The sequence below is a fragment of the Bos indicus x Bos taurus genome, chromosome 21 (assembly GCF_003369695.1).
Source record: "Bos indicus x Bos taurus breed Angus x Brahman F1 hybrid chromosome 21, Bos_hybrid_MaternalHap_v2.0, whole genome shotgun sequence".
Taxonomy (NCBI): domain Eukaryota; kingdom Metazoa; phylum Chordata; class Mammalia; order Artiodactyla; family Bovidae; genus Bos; species Bos indicus x Bos taurus.
This window is the reverse complement of record NC_040096.1, coordinates 66230816-66249952: the sequence shown is the minus strand read 5'-3', so window position 1 is coordinate 66249952 and position 19137 is coordinate 66230816. Positions and strand designations below refer to the sequence as shown.

Below are 19137 nucleotides of genomic sequence, written 5' to 3'. Positions count from 1 at the left end.
ATCATCAGGAAAGCTCCTCCCTGGTGGCTCAGACAGTAAAGAATCCGCCTGCAGTGCAGGAGACCCAGGTTCCATCCCTGGGTTGGGAAGATCCCCTAGAGGAAATGGCTACGCACTCCAGTATTCTTGCTTGAGAAATCTCATGGACAGAGGAGCCTGGTGGGCTACAGTCCAAGGGTTGCAAAGAGTTGGAGAAGACTGGGCAACTAACACTGTTATGGAGAGTGGGGACCTGGATTAATTATTCCTATGCTGCAGAGGATAAAACTGAGGCTTGAAAGTGACTTTCTGTACATCCTGAGGCTCAAGGTCACACAGCAGTGCAAGATGAAGTTAGGGTTGAAAGCGGCCACTGTTTCTATCCTCTTGTTTCTGTTCTGCGTCCCCCCGCCACGCCCGAGGGCGACGCCTCAGTTTCTCACTGCAGTTCCGAAGCTCTCGGAGCCTCCGCTGATGACACCCACTGTGGCCAACAGCCTTCGCCCTTGGCTCCGTCTGGGCCTCCCCTTTGGCTTGGATTATATGCCACCTAATGCCCCTCTCCCGATCACCAGCTCTGCTTTTTAATTGTCTATGTTTTGCCTGCTCCCCGAGACTGTGAACCCAGAAGGACAGGAACCATGGGCCTGCTGCCCTGTGCCTGGCCTGGGGTGGCCACATAGCTGACTCTTAACCACGCTTGTTGAATGATGACTTGTTATTATTCCCTGAGGCTGGGTTCCAGCCTGTGTCTGGCCACAGGAGGCCAGAACCTCCCCTCCCCCCCACCAACCCCCCACACACCCCTGCTCCCAAGTCCTTGGCTGGCTAGCATTTCAAATGATATTGTTTCATATTAAATTATTTTAAATTCCATGGACCCGGGTTTCACAATCAAATAATTCGATCTTGTTTACAAATGGAATTTTTACTTTTTGACAGTTTCTAGCTTTGCTGGGCTGGATGGTCAGGAGAGCGTGTCCTCTCGTGCCCTCCTGTCTACCTCTGCTGCCTTCCCTGGGATGCCGTGGAGCCAGGGAATGGTCTTGGGGGGTGGGTGGCGGGCACCCAGCATGGCTGTGGGGGAGGCTGCCCCTCCAGTGGGCACTGGGCACAGAGGCCTCCCCTGCCTTTGACCTTCTGTCATGAGTAAACCCATAAATTACAGAATAGGAAGGGACCACTGATACCTGTCATTCCAACCCCACTTTACAGACTAGGACACTAGGGTTCAAGACCACAGTCCCTGTGGGTGGCCGGGACCCTATGCTTGCTCTTTGGACGCCTTCTCCAAGGGCTATTCCACATCCTGTCTTCCTCTGTCTATACTGATGAAATCTTTCCATGTTGCTTTGAGCTATGGAGACATAGACGTGGGGAGACATGACCTTTGATCCCTAGATGCTCATAATCTGGGTTCTGGGGTGGGGGGTGGACAAGGAGACAAAAAGTGGCCATGCGCTGAGGCTGGTGGGCCCCTGGATGGAGCAGGGGCAGGTTTGTGAAGGCACAGACATGGGCTGAGCTGGGTGGTTGCCGCCCACCCCTTCTTAGGAGATGGTTGGACTCAGCATATGAGTACGTTGACCAACGTGCAAAACTTTAGTCTCCCAGAGAGTCCCCATCACCCTGGAGGCTGCCTCCTCGCCCCGCAGCGCCGTCACCACTGATCACAGATTGGCAGCCTCTCCTCCAGAACTTGGTCTAAGCAAGTGACGGTCCCGGAGCGGGGGACGTGCTTCCTTGCTTTGTGGCCACTCGCGAGGGTGACCTGGGTTGGCCCCAGCAGCAGCCCTGCTGGGCTTGGCTCAGAACGGTATCTGGCTGTTTCCAGAAGTCTCCGGATCTCTGAGTTCGGAGCTAAACCTCCAAGAACACGCCTGTGCGGGCCGCCCCCACGGGGCAGCAGTGCTCGCGTCTCCGCCAGCCCTGGGGGTTGCGGAGGGCTCCTCAGGAAGGGCCTAGAGGAGGTTGGTTGACAACGTCCCAGCTAACTTCTCAGCACAAAGGCAGGCACTTCATGCTGTGAAGGTCCTGGGAGACGATTGCAGGGAGGGCCCGACAGGCACTGTGGCTCCAGCCCATGCTGCTGGGGCCCCGACGTGCCCTGGAATCCTGGAGCCCACTCCCCACCTCTCTGTCTCGTCACTGTGACCTTTGTGGTCCTCACACATCTCACAGGGCTGACCCCATCTGGGCACCTGGGGTCAGAGTGCAACCTACGCGGACAGTGGAGACGCCCTGGGCCGGCAGGGGACGCCTCGGGCCGGAGGAAATGTACATCCAGCCAAGCTGAATGTGTGTCCACACTTTGGGCCAGAATCGACGTTTCTAGGACTCTAACTTCTGGATGTCCTGGTGTCGGTAACCATTCAGGATGTCACACGGGCACCTAAAGCCTCCTGAGAGAGAGGGAGGTGCGTCTACCTGTGTGTGTTGGGACAGACAGGTCTCCAAAATAAACAAGGTGAAAAGAGCAAGATGCCAAACAAAGTGGGATCCCTTTTCGAGTTTGAAAAAAAGATAGAGGGTCTTCCTTACTGGTCCAGTGGTTAAGAATCAGGCTGCCAATGCCGGAGACGTGAGTTTGATCCCTGATCTGGGAGGATCCCACCTGCCCGTGCATCTCAACTACTGAGCCTGTGCTCTGGAGCCCAGGAACCACAACGACTGAGCCCACAAGTCACAGCTACTGAAGCCCAGGCGCCATAGAGGCTCTGTAACGAGAGAAGCCCCCACGGTGGGCAGCTATGCACGCAATGAAGCGTGGCCACGGCTCATGGCAACCAGGGAGAGCTTGCAGGCAGCAACGAAGACCCGGCAGAGCCAAAAAAACAAACCAGTAAGTTACTTAAAGAGTTAAGAAAAGATAGCTAGATAGATGGAGGTATATGCTCTGGACGTACCCCAGCGGCAGGCGCATGGACACAGGCCACTGAGCACCCAGCTCCTAGGCTCTACACGTTGTTAACTCACTGAGTCCTTGGAAGACCCCAGGAGGTAGATATTGCCATCCCACTCACTTTGCACATAAAGAAACTGAGGCCTGGGAGGCGAGGAGTTGAACCCCTGACCAGGGTGCTGCTGGGGAGGGTGGCTGGAGAGGGCGGTCAGGGCTTCCAGCTTTCCATGTTCACCTTTGTGTCCTCCGAGTTTTCATCCCAGCTGAGTGTGTGACTCTATTTGAGAAAACATCAAAGGGTATCCTGGACAGAGGTAGGAAGCCTTTAATTCCTTTACTGTGTTTTTCTGTATTAAAGAGGAAAACAATCATGTCATTTTAAGAACTCACCCTTTGCCCAAAAGAGAGAATAACTCTAGGAGCAGGCATAGAGAACAGACGGACCCCAAGGGGAAGAGACGGGGGGAGGAGTTTGGAGATTGGGATCGACACATACACACTATTGATAGTATGCATAAAAAAGGGCTTCTATTTTATAGGCTTGGGGCTTTTATACTATGCATAAGATGGGCATAGTATCAGGGCTTTCCTGATAGCTCAGTTGATAAAGAATCTGCCTGCAAAGCAGGAGACCCTGGTTTGATTCCTGAGTCAGGATGATTCGCTAGAGAAGGGATAGGCTACCCACTCCAGTATTCTTGGGCTTCCCTTGTGGCTCAGCTGGTAAAGAATCTGCCTGCAATGCAGGAGACCTGGGTTTGATCCCTAGATTGGGAAGATCCTCTGGAGAAGGGAAAGACTACCCACTCCAGTATTCTGGCCTGGAGAATTCCATGGACTGTATAGTCCATGGGGTTGCAAAGAGTTGAACATGACTGAGCGACTTTTGGAGAAGGCAATGGCACCCCACTCCAGTACTCTTGCCTGGAAAATCCCATGGATGGAGGAGCCCGGTGGGCTGCAGTCCACGGGGTCACTACGAGTCGGACACGACTGAGCGACTTCACTTTCACTTTTCACTTGCATGCATTGGAGAAGGACATGGCAACCCACTCCAGTGTTCTTGCCTGGAGAATCCCAGGGACGGGGGAGCCTGGTGGGCTGCCGTCTATGGGGTCACGCAGAGTCGGACACGACTGAAGTGACTCAGCAGCAGAGCGACTTTTACTTCACTATAAAATAGGTAACTAATGAGAACTTACTGCATAGAGCAGGGAGTTCTATTCAGTGCTCTGTGGTGACTTGAATGGGAAGGAAATCCAAAAAGGATATATATACAGAGTTGATTCCTTGTGGCTCACTGGTAAAGAATCCTCCTGCCAATGCGGGAGACCCTTGTTTGAACCCTGGGTTGGGAAGACCCCCTGGAGAAGGAAATGGCAACCCACTCCAGTGTTCTTGCCTGGAGAACCCCACTGACAGAGGAGCCTGGCAGCCTACAGCCCATGGGTCACAAAAGAGTTGGACAGGACTTAGCAACTAAACAGTAGCTGATTCACTTTACTGTACACCAGGAACTAACCCAACATTGTAAATCAGCGATACGCCAATAGCTATTTCTCATAGAGAAGAAAATTAAAAAGAAAAAAGCTAGGACTGCAGTTAAGTGATCCCCAGTCTTGGGGGGAGGGCGTCCCTGGGTGTTTGCTTATGGAAATCAGCTGTTTCCCGTGATTTCCAGAATGTGGGATGTGAGAGATTCCTGCCTGACTTCTACTCCAAAGCGGGCAAGAGGAGAGGGTTGGTGGCAAGGGAAGGGGCTGCCTTGCTCTAGGAGTCACAGGGGGTCCACCTGGCACCCACGCTGGACCCCCGGGGGGCTGCCCTACCACCCTGAGCTGGAGCTGGGAAAGATGAAGCCGGGTATTTCTTGCCATCGTAGCTTGATAACCAAGATCAAACCTGCCCAGGAATTATATTTAGTCCAGGACAGGATTCCGAGGCCACCTGGCCCCCAAGCAGGGGGCCCTAAGCCGCCCATCTTGCCTCATCCAGTCTCTGAATCCAGCGCACACTTGAGCTCGAGGACACTGCTCTGTGGCTTGCATGGCTATTGAGAGGGTGACGTTGCCATTGGTGACCACAGGTGTCCTGGCAGCCTGAACAGAAAGGCTACTTCAGGCTCCAACAAGGCCCAGGTTTCCAGGGGCGACAGCGGAGCCTCAGCCTGGCAGGCGTCCAGCTCTGCCCTGACCAGCTTGGCGAGCTCCCTAGAAGCTCCCCTCCCCCAGTCCTCAGTTTCCCCACCTGTAAAACCCTGGGAGTGACTTAGGTGGCCTCAGGCCTTTAAGATGGTGGCAGATGCCAGCCCCTGGCCTTGCTCCTGCTTCAGGTGAGAGGAAGGATGAACCGGGGGGCCTCTGGGATGCTGGTCCAGTCTCCATGGAGACCAGCTCACTTTCTCTCCTGGGCCAGCCTCCGTATGGTTACCTCGGAAGACGGTGGGCTCTAGCCATATGCCTCCTGCTGGGGGCTGGCCTGATTTTTAGAGCTCTGGAACGCCAGAGATGGAGGTACCCCAAAAGATGAAGGGCCTCCCTTCATAGAGGATAAAACCAGGCTGTAGAGGAGCTATGAAGGCAGCCCCCAAGTGCTGGCCTGAGGCCCCCACCCCCTGAGGCTGAGCAGCAAGACTGCCCCACCCCCATCAGCAGCTTCCTTCATTCTCCACGTCTGCCAACCTGCACAGTGAATCTTCTGCCTCTACACGGGCCTCCCCCCGGACCCAGACTTCATGTCCTGAGCCTGCCCTCTTATGCCCAGTGACGGCGGGGAGGGTGGCAGGGCAAGATTCCCTCCAAAGTGTCCATGAGGCTGTTTCTGTTTTGTATGTAGATTCATCTGCATTGCTTTTTTTCGTTCCACATACACCCACTCCAGGATTCTCGCCTGGAGAATTCCATGGACGGAGGAGCCTGGCGGGCCACAGTCCACCCAGTTGCAAAGAGCTGGACGTGACTGAGTGATGAACACTTTTACTTTCATAAGCAACATCAGATAATACTTCTCTGACGTCACAGTATGAAAAACTCTGAGTCTATCCCTGTCGCTGCAAATGGCAACCTTCTTTTTAATGGCTGAGCAACATTCTATCATGTGTAGGTACCACATCTTCTTTCCATTCATCTGTTGATGGGCTAGTTCAAGGTTGGACCATATAAGAGCCACTTCAAAGCTATAAAAGGCTGTCAGATCAACAAAACCAAATGAAAGGGACTATCAACCCAGAGATTGATAGGTTGACTATCAACCCAACAGTCATAAAAGCCACAAAAGATGGGTTTGGCTGCACAGGTCAGGTCCACACATCAGTGGGTCCCTCTGGGAGGGCCTCTCAGAACCCCTGGGCTCCGGGGTGGGGGAGGTGGAACATTCTGGGTTGGAGGGGAGGCCCCACTACTCCTCTCCTTTCTTCCCCCTTCTCTTGTCCCTTTCCTGCATCTCTGGTGCTGGCCAGGTCCTCCACTGGGCCTTTGCACATACTGATGTCAGAGCCATCCTGCCTTAAAGGGCAGTTTTGTCTTCAGCAACACTTCCCTGGCCACTTGATTGATGCAAACACGGTCCCTCTCAGCTGCACACCCTGCCCTGCCGGGCCCTCTCCACTCGGGAGTCAGTGCCATTTTAAGGGACTTGGTGGCGAGGGCAGGTGTCTGGCCACATCTGGTGGGCACAGAGCTCCCCTGCCCACTGTCCCCCACTCAGGGGCCACCAGAGACTCGTGGAGCCTGAAACAGACCTGAGGGGAAAGAGCCAGGCACAGACCTGTCCCACCAGATCCATGTCCCGCCCCCCACAGCCCCAGTTCTATTACTCGCCCCAAGAGTAAGTTGGTGATCCATTTCCTAATTTTCACTTGCTGCCTACAGAAAGGCTAGAAAGGTTGAAGTGTTTGTGAAAGCAATCTGCCAACTAAAATGCACGGCGCAGGTGTGTGTACACGTGCACGAGTGTGTGTGTATGTGTACGTGTGCATAGGTGTGTGTGTGCACAAATGCACATATTCCTCCTTGTGTGTACAGAGGATGCAGGGGCAGCCTGTCCTGGCCACGTGATGGTGACGATCATTGAGGCAGCAGGAGAGCCCACTGAGGCTGGAGCAGGGAGGCTGCGGTTCTGCCCCCGGGCAGCCGTCAGAAGCAGAGGAAAACGACTCAGCTCTCCCAAGGCCCGGGAGGGGAACGCAGGAAGCCAGGGAACAGCTCTCCTCCATGTTGCCAGGGGACCTTCCTCCTGGAAGACAGGAGCTCAGGGTCTCTTCCTCGGTAGAAGGATGCTGGCCGTGGACCCCAGGGGCTCCTCATCAGGCAGAGTGTCATGGTCTTCCAAGGCTAGGAGAGCCGGCCTAACCCCAGCTCTGCTCTTGCTGTGTGACCCGTAGTTATGTGAACACCCTCTCTGGGCCCTGCATGTACCACCTGCAACACAGGGGCAGGGTGGGAGAAGAGCAGCACCCACACCCCCTAACTGCTGTCAGGGCTGGCACCAGGGCACCAAGCAAACAGTGGATTGTCTGCAGAGGCTGGCATGGGTGGTACAGACCCCTTGTCTGTCCCCTGTGCCTTGGGGTCCCATGGGGGCAGCATGACTCCATCCAGGCTCTGAGAATCTTGTGCTGGACTGCATGGGCTCACATCTGCCGTGGGGACCCAGGAAGTGACAGGAAGAGAAGCCTGGAGCTGGGCTGGCAGCAGGAGAAGGATTTTGCTGGGAGGCTTATTTGGGGGCAGGCATCCTGGGCAGGACCAGAGGTGTGGCAGGAAGGCCTGGGGATGAAAGTGGCCGGTGCGTGGGTACCTTGAGCCCAGCCCTTACCTCCAGCATGACTTCCCTGGATTTGCACTGTGACCCAAGGAGGTGGGTGCTGTCAACCCCACTATGAGAGGAAGCCCATTGAAGGGCGGTGACACCCTCAATGCCAGGGTGCTAGGAAGTGGTGGCCTGAGTGTCAGCGGGATGCTCTGACTCCGGGGCTGGAACCCAGGAAACAAAGCAGCTGGGGACTGTGGGCACCCTGGGCTGTCTCCAGCTCCTCCATCCACCCCCGCAGCTCTGAAAACAGGGATCTATGAACTCCGCGATGCAGCCCACTGGGATGAGGGCATCACTCTGGCAGGTGGCAGCCATCGTTGGGAAGGAAAGGGTAACAAAAGTCAGAATTCACGATGCGGTTAGAGAAATCCTCTTCTGGGGAAGTGTTTTGGTTCTGTGTGTACAAAGAGCTCACCCCTTATTTCACGTGAAGCCGCTATGAGTGCCCTGGGATGAGACTGGCCGTCTCCTTTCTCACCCCAGCCACCGTCAGCAAGCCCTGGAAGCCACTGCGTTCGGCCTTTCTCGGCTCCTCAGGGGCCTCCGGGCTTTTGTTCTCTGAACAAGAACGCCGGTGCCGGGCACAGGACAGGAGCCAGGCCGTGCTGGAGGGTTTCCGTGCCGCGGCCCTACCCTCATGCTGGCGCGCTGGTTGGGCAGGGGGTGGCGCCCCTGTGTGAGGTCTGGGTGTTCAGCGTGTTGAGGTTTGGCTGCAGCTGAATGAGGGGGACCCCAAGGCTCTGGCACGGGCCATGTTGTCCTCTCTTCGTGAGTCCCACGGAGTCCCTCACCTGCTGGCCAGAGGTGCCCCGAGGTCCCTAAACCCCAGGTCCCAAAGCTGTTCCACCAGGGCGCTCTCTACTCTGAGAGGCGCTAAACCCTGTGTAATCACAGAGGGTGGGCAGAGACAGAGACCTCCCACTCTGGGGCCACACTCCATGTGGGTGATGAGCAGAGTGCCTTGGGGAGGAGGTGGATGTCCAGATGATGTGGAGATGGGGGGTCAGGGGCCAAGAAATGCCAGGCTGGCCTGGGAGCCTGTGGGGAAGAAGCCAGCAGTGGGCACCTGGAAGGCGGCCACTGGGTGATCAGATTTGTTTTCCAATCAGGTCACTGACTCTGGCTGGAGTGGGGGGCTGGCCCCGTGTACCTGACTCTTTCCTAATGACTCTCCTCTAACCAGAGGAAGGCCAGACTTGTGTTGGAAGCCTGGGATGTGAGCAAAAACCACAGTGCATCCAGTTTCAAGTGAAGCTGTCTCCCCTCCTTTGGGCATTGCCAGACACTGCCACTCCTTTTGTTTATTATCTCCATCAAGTTTTAAGGTCTCCCAGACTGGAGGCCATTTTTCTAAATATCTTTGAACATTCCGATGTTCAGAACACGTGGGCTGGCTGTTTTGATCTTAGAGGGTGCTGGGGGCCAACCTCCCCAAGGAAGGCTGGGGAGAACCTTCAGATGCCAACCCTGCAGGGGGGTTCCTTCCCTTCCTGGTCTCAGGCCTCCTGTTTGGGCAATTCTAAGTCCCTGGAAGGTGGCTCAGTGGTAAAGAACCTGACTGCAATGCAGGAGACGTGGGCTCAATCCCTGGGTCGGGAAGATCCCCTGGAGGAGGGCATGGTAACCCACTACAGTATTTTTGCCTGGAGAATCCCATGGACAGAGGAGCCTGGCGGGCTACAGTCCATAGGGTCACAAAGAATCGGACACGGCTGAGCAACCGAACACACGCACACAGGCCCCTGGAAACCTTCAGTTGTAATAAACAAGCACAAAGCAAGCTGGCTTTCCCACAGGAGGCCACATGCTCCTTCTGCCCTCCTGGTTTTCCCGTTTGCTACACTGCCTGGCCCAGGTGCCACAGAAGGGGCCTTTGTTTTCCTTCTGTGAACTAAACACATAGAACAAAACAAAAATAGAAACAAACAAAAAAAAACCCCCAACACTCTCACACACACATAACTCCACCGTGTCCATAGTCAGGACGGAGGCTGGAAGCACTGTCACCTGGCTTCACGTGGCGTGAACAAAGACAGCCGTGCTGGTCAGGCTGGGCCTCTCCAGGTGCCAGGGGAGCCCAGGGGTTTCTTGCATCCCAGGTCTGGGTCCATACTTCGGTCACTTGTTTTTGTGAAAATGACCAATGGACCCCCAACGAGGCTGCTGAGGGGGCCACCAGATTTTTAAAGGAGGGAAAACATCATAAAATGGAGGAGGAGGGTCCTCCAGATGGGACCAAAACGTGGACACAGGGGCAGCAGGGTACGAGGTGCCCAGGCTTGCCGTGTGGGTCTGTTCTGCACGCCCGCGGCACCTCCTGCACCCCCACTGCACACCCGACCCTCTGACCGCCTCCCATCACACCCTCACACACATAAGGGGTCCGAGCCGCGTTGGCATAGATACAAACAAACGTTTTGGCCTGGTACTCCATCCAGTAAGCCCCCACCTGCGGAACCGCAGGGTCCCTCAAACTGCAGTGCGACCAGCTGCCTCTCAGCTCTTCTCCCGCGTTTCCAAGAGACAACAAAACACGTTTTCCCCTTTCCTGTCCAGTTTAAAGGTTGTTCCTAAAAAGCCATAGTCAACTTACTTTTGGTTTTTTGAAGCAGAAAATTATTTACCAAGAACACACGGCTTATTTGTTTTACTCTAAGCTACTCCTTTATTGAAACAATATCACTGGAAAAGCCATTTCAGTACAAATGGAAGATGAATTGAAAAATGGATTTTTTCCTTTTTTTAACCATCACTGGAGTTACTGATTTAAGCGCAGTTGTAGTTCAAACAAAGCCAAGGTCACTCAGTTTGTTACATAATAGTGAAATAGTGCTGTTTTGTACAAAACAAAACCAGATATTCTTTCAGTTAAAAAAAAAAAATTGGTGATTTTGCCTGTGCAACTTTTATCTCAAGTAGAAGATGATTCTAATTTTATCTGTGTTCAATAAGCAGATATTTTAAAAAAATCATGAGGCTGGACCTGTTTACTTTTCCTTACAGTTCTCTGAGCAGCTGGAGAAAGTAAAATCACCTTGAATCTAATGTTTTCTGAGCACACTACAATAGCCAGGTCCCTTAGACCCATCTGGAACGAAATTAATTACATCTATGTGTTAGTTTAATAGGAAACAATTTTATTTTCGCTTGTATTTTCCTCCGGGATCTTAGGGAAAAAAAGAAAAAACAAAACAAAAACCCAGGATATCAGGAAAAGGCTTTGGTTCCTCATGGCCCATTTTCTCTTCAGGCTTTTTTTGGTTTCCAGCTTCTGTTTTTTTAAATTTTTTACTGTTTTTTTTTTCTTTTTGTTTGAAAAATACACAAAATGGGTATTTTAAATATCAAATAATTATAGAATTTGAACATGACAAAATTTGAGAGCCACTGTACATTTTGACAAAAAATATTATTAAAAATTACCGTCTGCTTTCACTCTATTTACATTCAAACGCCATCCTTTTCATTTCATATCTTCTGATCTGTTCAACCTACCATTTGTTACATATGTAAAAGTTCTGCCGACTATTTCAGAGAATATTTGGGGGAAGAGTAAACAACCGACCTGTAAAATTTCTACGGAAGCACGCTTGCTTAGTTCACATTAGTTTTAAACACCGTGTCGTGCTTGAAATGGCAAGTGTCGCTCGTGGGCACCGTGAGGCGGCTGCCCGGACTCGGGGTCGCGGCTCTTGGCGCGGCGCGGCAGGGCCGCCGAGGACCTTACCCTCGTCCCGAGGCCCGGCTCCGCCCGCAGCCCCCGGGCGCACTCCCGCTGTCCCCCGGCCCGGGTGCCGCGCGGCCTTTGGGTCTTTACCGAGGCGAACGGAGGCGTGGGAGAGACCCCCGCGGGGACGAGATGAAGGTGCGCGGCCTGCGTTTCGGCTCCAGCCGCGGGTCCCACCTGCTTTGCCCGGCCCCCGTGCGCCCCAGAGCCGCCGCCGCCACCGAAGCGCACGGCCAAGGCCAGCTGTCGGGACACCCTGAGCTCGTTTGGCTTCCACTGGGCTTTTTATCTGCCTCCTCTATCCCGACTAGTTCCGGATTTGCAACCTCACAGGTGTAGGAACTGGGCTGGGCCGGGCTCTTGGTCTTTCGGGGACCCCCCCGCAGGGGACTCCACCTCCACCCCCCAGCAATGACCCCTGTGAGCGCACGGCCGGGCCCAGGGCCACGGGCAGGGAACGATCTAGGAGGCCGGGGCTCCGAGCTCGCACTCCGCCGCCGCAGGCAGTGGCTCGACCTTCGCCTAGCGCGGCGCCCCGGAGCTGTCCTGGGAGCACGGCCTCCGTCAAGTCGGGCAGGCTAGAGGAGGAGACCCCAGAACGTGTGGGCACAGGGCAGGAGCCCGCGGGCGCCATCGGAAGCAGGTGCGGCAGGGCAGCGCGGCGCAGACACTTGCTCTCGGCCCCCCGCGACCCTTGAAGGCTGGGACGCCCAGCCCTCCCGGGAGGGCGCGACCACCCACGCCGCCGCGGCCGTGTGAACCTGGCCCTGACCTAGGCCTGGGGGCGCTGCGGGTCGGGGCGCGGGCGGGGGCGGGGGGGGGGGCTCTGCTTGGCCACCATTTGCCAGCCCCGCATCACCATCCCGAGAGACCTGTCCTCAGTCGGGAGACCCCCAAATCGACCTGCTCCGACCGAGCCCAGCCGACCCCCAACGCCCCGAAACCCCAGGCCAGCCTGGGCGGCTGGGCCCCGCGGGCGCCAGGCACCGGAGGGGGAGGGCCCCGAGGGCCTGGGGCGCCGTTCCAAAGGCCAGAAAATGGAAACTGTGCGAAAAGAATCTCCAAATCCGGCCGGGCCCAAAGCCCACCGGCTTACATAAAGCCCCAGGAGCCCGCCCGCCCGCCCGCGGACTCCCCTCCCGGGGGTGAACAATCGGCCGGCCCCTGGCCAGGCCGTCCTGGGGTTGGCACCACCACCGACCCCCTGACCAAGGGCCTGGCGTGACCCCGGGGAGGAGAAGGGGGTCTCGGTCTCTTCCCACCGTCTGCCCCGAGAAACATTTAACTGGCCTTTAATCACATTAGCAGCCGGCCCCAATTAAGGCCGCGGGCGGGGGAGGCAGGGGAAACCGCCGGCCGTGTCACTTGAGGATAAAGGTCCTTTATGCCCCAGGCCTGGCCTGGGGCGACGCGGCGGGCCGCCGTCCCCAGCCTTTGATTGCAGGCGCCTGGGCCTCGCCGCCGCCGCCATCTCTTTGCCCCTTCAAACTACCCCCGCCCCCGATCCCCCTCCCCTGCCCCCACTGTGCCATCGCCCTCGGGTGACCCGGTGGCCGGGCAGGACAGCGACCCAGGCCCGGACTCGAGCCCGCGCCCCCACGCCGGCCTGGACGGGCCCTCCTCCGGCCTGGGCCTGCGCCTGCGCGCTGGGAGCGCTCGAAGGGGCGGCTGCGGGGCTCACCGAGAGCCCTCGGGACGCGCCGCCTGCCCGCCGACGCCCAGCTCCCGGCCGGGACCCTGGTAAGGCCGCTGCCCACTAAGTGGTTCGGAGGGAGGGTGACCCTCGCCGTGGGCGGCCCGGGAAGGTCACCCGCGGGCTTTCTGGGCTCTGTCTGACCTCCTGGGCTCGCGGTGAGCCCCGCTGGGCCCTCCGGCCTGGCCCAGGACCAGTCGGGAGCCAGGCTGGCTGGTCTCCGGGGTCCCAGGCTCCGGCGGCGGCGTCGGGCCTCTGGCGCACAGGGAACACCAGGCCAGGGCGGTGGGGCCGGCCCGCGGCCTTCTGCTTGGCTCGCCGGCCCAGCGCGGCGGAAAGCGCGCGCTCGAGGGCCGAGCGTCCCCGCGCAGTGCTTACCTTGCTCGGGCGCCCGGACCGCACTCGTTCCCCTCGCTCCTCCTCGAGGGTCGCCCGGGGCGCGCTCTGGACGGGTCGGGGTCGCGCGAGGACAGCGGCCGCCCGCGCCGCCGGAATGCCTGCCGAGGCTGCCGCCGCCGCCGCCGGCCGCGACGCCCGGGGGGCCGCCGGGGACCCCCGCCCGCCCGCCCCACGGCGGCAGCTGCAGCCCGGAGCCGCGTGACCCCGGCCCCGACCTCCCCGCGCTCGGCTGTTTGTCTCGCACAAAAGAGAACACTCATATTTTTCTTTCCCCGGCACCGATTTAACACCCGCCCCATCTCCCCTCCCCCGAATTACCCCCCACCTCCCACACGCTTCGCTGAGAACCGCTTTCTCTCCGCACACCCACTTTGTCTCGCCTTTCTCCACTCTTGAATTCCGTCGTTGTAGTCGAGGATGTCAGCATAGCTTAGAAAGTTTCATAGAAAGTCAGAAAGCAATTAGAGAGGCCCTATTATTGGAGTTTCGCTGGTGCCATGGAATCTTTTAAAGGACAGCCCGAAGCACCGAACACAATCCCATTAAGCCGCCCAGACTCCCACAGTCCTCAATAGGGGTGCTCAATACTTCCACAGACTTTCGCGGCTCATGGGGGAACCGCGGGGTTTCAGTCCCCAGTCCCGCAGCCCACTCAACAACAGCGCGGCCTTGAACCTCGCATTCCTTCCTTTCTCATCGAAATTTCCATTGGGAAAATGGCTTGCAGGGCCGGAGTGGACATTAATTAAAGTCTGCCGAGCGGGCCGAGGTCTCTGCTTGACAAGGGCTATGAAAACCTCAAGCAGTTTCATAAGTAACTCCCCATCTGGTTTATTTGAAGTTTTTATCTTTTTTAAGTTTTAAAAGTTTTTTTTTTTTCTTTTCCCCAGCCACTTTCTACAAATGTGAGTGCGATTGAAATCAACTTTTACCTCTGTCCGCTTTCAAATCGATCAGCTGATGTTTGGAAAATGGGTCAAAGAAATTATGCTTTGCTGAGATAAAGACCACGTATGACCAAAGTTTCAGCTTAATTGAATTTTAGTGCCAAATTATAACTCACTGAATAACTGGACTTGGGCGCAGGAGGGGTGGAGGAGAAGGCAGTGAAGGACAGGCAATTCTAATGGAAATCCAGCCACCCTGGACTGGGGTCCTGTGGCCGCACGGGTACAATAAGAACTGCAGCTCCATTCCAAGGGAGTGAGGTTTATCACACTGTGGCTTTCATGTGGGAAAACGGGGTTGGCCTTGCTTGGTTCTGTGGGTTTGGGTTGATGTTCCTGGGTATTATTTCATGTAGCAGGCAGCTCTTCTTTAGAGCATAGCTTCTCCTTTGTTGTTGTTGAGACTAACTTCTGTTCTTGCCAATAAAAATTAATCTCTTCCTTTAGAAGTCAATGTGTAGAGAAAGCAGGTGTTTTGAAGAGAGAAAGTATTTAAAAAATAAAACAGGTACTTGGTTGTCAAAGCAAAATGCCGGGTTTAGAACAACTAGGATTTTGCTCCTGGTGTGTCATCACAGATGTTCATTTTATTAAATAGACGTTTGTATCTGGCAGTTCCTGGATTAATTTCAGGAAGGGAGAAGAGGTGATGGGCTCATAATGAAAGAATTATAATTTAGGTGGTGGTGCACTGAGCCTCAGTTGCAGGCAGATGGGTTGTTTGCTAAATCTATAAGGGGAATAATTAAAAATGAGCATGCAAAGGATGCTTAATTTTTGGATAGTTTGTATTTGTCATCAATTATTTGGAGCTTTTTCTCAAAGTTGCCCCCTTTTTTCTTGTTTCATGGCCCATCTTGGCCATGCTGCCTCTAGGCTCAGCCCCCTGGCCTCTGACCTCTTGTTTTGAATGCATGCTGCACCCGCAGCCAGACTGCTGGGTTTTTACATCTGTTCTGCTTGCATGCATAGGGACCTCTCCTCGTCTAGGTGGTTCAAAAGGGCAGCAGGCCATGCCCCCTCCGCCCCCCACCCCCGACCCCCAACACACACACACACACACACACACACACACACACACACACACACACAGAGATCCAACCTCGGGCACTTTGTAGCTAGGCCTTCAACACTTCCTGCCTTGGCCGTATCAGTTTCTTCCCTGATTCTTAACCAGCTTTTCTTGGTCCTGCCTGTAGGCGTCCCTCAGTCCCTGTCCCCACCTGAAACACCTTCCGCCTTCCTGTCAACCTGTCCTGACTGCAGTTCTCAGACCAGGATCACAGCCACATCGACCTGGCCCCCATCGGGCTGCAGGGAACTGCCTCCTCTGCTTGGCCTCTAGGGAGGGCCCTGTGCTCCAGTCTGTATTTCATTGCCCCGTGCTTCTTTCTCCCGCTATAGCTGGACTTTGGGGATGTTTCCGGTAGAAGAGAAAATGACAGAGTGCCTTGAGAGTAGGTGTCATTTTACACTGGTCCCAGGGCTCTGTCAGCACCCTGCACCCACAGAATGGGCCATCCATCAGTCAGCTGCACGTGGATGTGTAAATCAGAACCACGTTTGGGTGGCAGCAACAGATGCGCCCAGTCCCTGGAGGTGCGAGCAAAGACAACATGCTTCTGCGCTGAACTCACAGGACCCGTCCCTGGACTTTTTCAAACAACATAAATCAAACTCTTTAAATTCAATGGAATTTTAAACTGTTTAAAAAAGTGAGTATGACTCAGTTGGACTGCAAGAGAAAGTGGAAGAAAAACAAACAAAAGCAAATCCAGAAATCCAAACAGTTGAGTCTGCTTTGGGTAGTCTTGATTTGCCCAAGAAAAGGAGCAGATTTCTGAGAAACAAGCAAAAGACTCCCAAAGCGCTGCGATGCCTCGTCTTCTGGCAGGTGACCTGCACGGGGTGTTGTCGGGGCTGGCTTCTAGAACGAGACTGTTCATCCCCGCAGTCTTGAATTGTTTAGGAAAAGTGCCATCCAGGACTGTCCCGGCGTGCCCGGGGAGGCGGAAGACAGGCACCTTCTTCAAGGAGCATGCCGAAAACCTGGTGATAGGGCTGACTCTGAAGAAGTTGACGAATTCCAGTCTGGTCAATAGCGCGTGATTAAAGTAACAAGATAAAAAATGATGTGAACCAAGCCACCTTCAAAACTCTTCAGGGAACAAAGAGATTAGCAATTGCTGCAGTACAGGAAGAAATGAAAATGATGAAAATAACTCAGGAACTTGAAGGAGGAACATTTAACATTTAGAATTCAGTGCAAATGTGTTAACAATCCATCTGTGGGCAAGGTGTCTTTTCTCACCACTTAATCAAATTAACCAAACCAGGAGCGTTAGCATTTAGAACTGCAGTGTGGTTTAGAAGGAGGCCGTCCCAAGAGTCTTCGCGTTCAACCAAGACACTGAACTTCTTTCTGGAGTAGCAGATTCTCAGCTCAACGTTTGCAAGGAACGGTAAGATACATCAAGAGAAAAAGCAGGTATACAAGACACAGAGCTGGTCTGGAGGACCGCCAGGTTAAAATGCACATGTGGCACTCTTTGCGAGCTGTTTTAAAAACTTTGGAAAGCTTCTTCTCTTTCTCCCTGAGAGGAAGTTTCAACAAATGGCTGGATGGTTTAAGTCTTTGCCATCCCTGAAACCCCTGACCACCTTCTCCTGTGTCTCTTCGACTGGGGCCTTAGACTGGATGAAACGCGTATTCTGCCCGCATTATTTTTTGGAGAACAGTTTCAGTGTCGTGATTTTGTTCCAATTCAGTGGTTTAAGAAAATATGTAGGCTCAGGTTCACTTTAAGTGGGTTCACTTGGTGTCCTTCTAGGGGATGGAGAAAGAAACAAAGCAAGGGAAAAGTTCCTCCTTGAGACTTAATAATTCAACACAGAGTTAATATTGGGATTTTGGGCTGGTGATGGGTGAGTGGGTGCCCTGTGTTGCGGGTTTGTTAAGGACAGCTGGGGGTCAAGGCAAGGTCATCCGTCTCAGTCCTAAATATCCCCCTTCTTATTCACAGTAATTTTGGGGCATCTTTGTCCTGATAAACCACCAGGCCCCTTACATTCGATTTTGACCTTACTAGTCCACACAACCTTTGGGACTTGTTTTCCAGAGCTTAGATTTTTTTTTTCTCACATTTTAAAAGGAGGGTACAGTGTAGAGACTATCTTATGGAATCCTGTAGCCTGGGAGTGTTCCCTTATCAAACCTGTGGGCATTTTCACAGAAAACATATGCATCTTCACTTTCAGAGGCATAAAAAAATTGAGACTATAAATAACCTCACGTCAGGATTGTGTGCTAAATTTAGGAAACAATGTTTGATTTTCAGGGTTTTTTTTGGAGTTTGGGGCTCGCATGTGAGGGACTGTGGTCCTGGATTACAGAACTCTGCCTCTTTTCCTTAAATAAGAAAGGCGCTGATTCAAGAATCCTTCAAGATCCTTTCGCGTGGGTCAGTTTTAACTGTAGCATTAGTCTTTGTTTAGAGAATGCTTATATATCTTGAGAGAATTCACAGTAATGTAGGGACCAAAGACCACGCTTAGCGTATCAGAAGAGCTCGTTCTGACATTTGCGAGTCCACGTGTCCTGCTGTAGGTAGGGGAGTGGGAGCTGGAGGCATCTTCCTGGCTGGACCAAGTGCCAGGGACAGCAGGTGACCTCCGATGGCCATGTCTCATTCCTCCCCCTGCCGGGAAAGTCTCTGAGGCTGAGAAGAGCAGCAAGTGACTTCATTTGCCTCTGACCTTTCGAACGAAAATAAACTGTACATGACTAATAGCACCTAAGGTACTAAGAGGTGCTTAAAATGATGGAAATTGGCCACCAGCATGTGGACGGACCTCCTGCAGGGGTAGAGGCTTGGTTACATAACCTCTACTATCCTGTCCAGTTTTGACTCAGTAAGCTGGCGTGACCTATATTAAGTTCTAATAAACATCAGCTGTTTCAAGAGATACACATACTTTGCACAGAAATAGCCACCATTCGATTCAAATGGGACTGGGATGTATATTTTAATGGTGACATTTTTGTTTCGTAAGAAAAGTCACCGGTTGTTTGTGAATTTGATTGCATTCTTTTAGACCCTTAAGGGCCAATTATTAATAAATGCACACAGACTGTGTGCCCTCTTGGAAATGTCAGAAATCTGCATTCGATTTTATGTCGTGTTGGACACAGTGTTTGACCTACAGGAACACGTGCAGGTAAAGTGGAAACCCTGGAGAGGACTGATCTATGAGGCCGGTGTTCAGTTTTGCAGGCAACGCTTCAGGAATCCATTCAGTAGCTCAAAGCAAAAATGGTCCTGTCTTAGTGATGGGGCTTTTGGGGGGTTGTTGGGGTTCTGTGTGCATTCCAGAAGTCCTGGCTTTAGGACCTGGAGGTCCTGGAGATGTCTGTTTACACTCATGAAAGAAGAGAGTTAGGGGGCCCACATTCCCTGGGTTGGAAAGGGTAGGGAGGGAGTGGACAGGAAGCATCAGCTGAGAGGCGCTCTCCTGGTGTGTCCTGGAACTTTCCAGAGAAACAAGATGGACTTGAGAAAGGTGGTTGAAGTGGTTGCATTCTGCCTGATCTCTCACCCACAGGTTTGGCGTGCTGCAGTTCACGGGGTTGCAGGGAGTCCGACACGACTAAGTGACTGAGCAACCATATATATTTAAG

The 19137-nt window shown here is 53.9% G+C and overlaps 1 long non-coding RNA gene across 2 annotated transcripts in view; it reads right to left on the bottom strand.

Moving 5' to 3' along the window:
- The window catches only part of LOC113879730, a 40494-nt gene extending 25108 nt beyond the window's left edge, over window positions 1-15386 (bottom strand). Inside the window, exon 1 of one of the 2 annotated variants that reach the window (XR_003507440.1) lies at window positions 13883-15386. This is a non-coding gene — a long non-coding RNA (uncharacterized LOC113879730). Of the gene's footprint in view, window positions 1-13491; window positions 13617-13882 lie in introns of those variants that run through there. The other variant, XR_003507439.1, reaches the window with a different exon arrangement.
- Between the last annotated feature and the right edge of the window lie 3751 nt (window positions 15387-19137).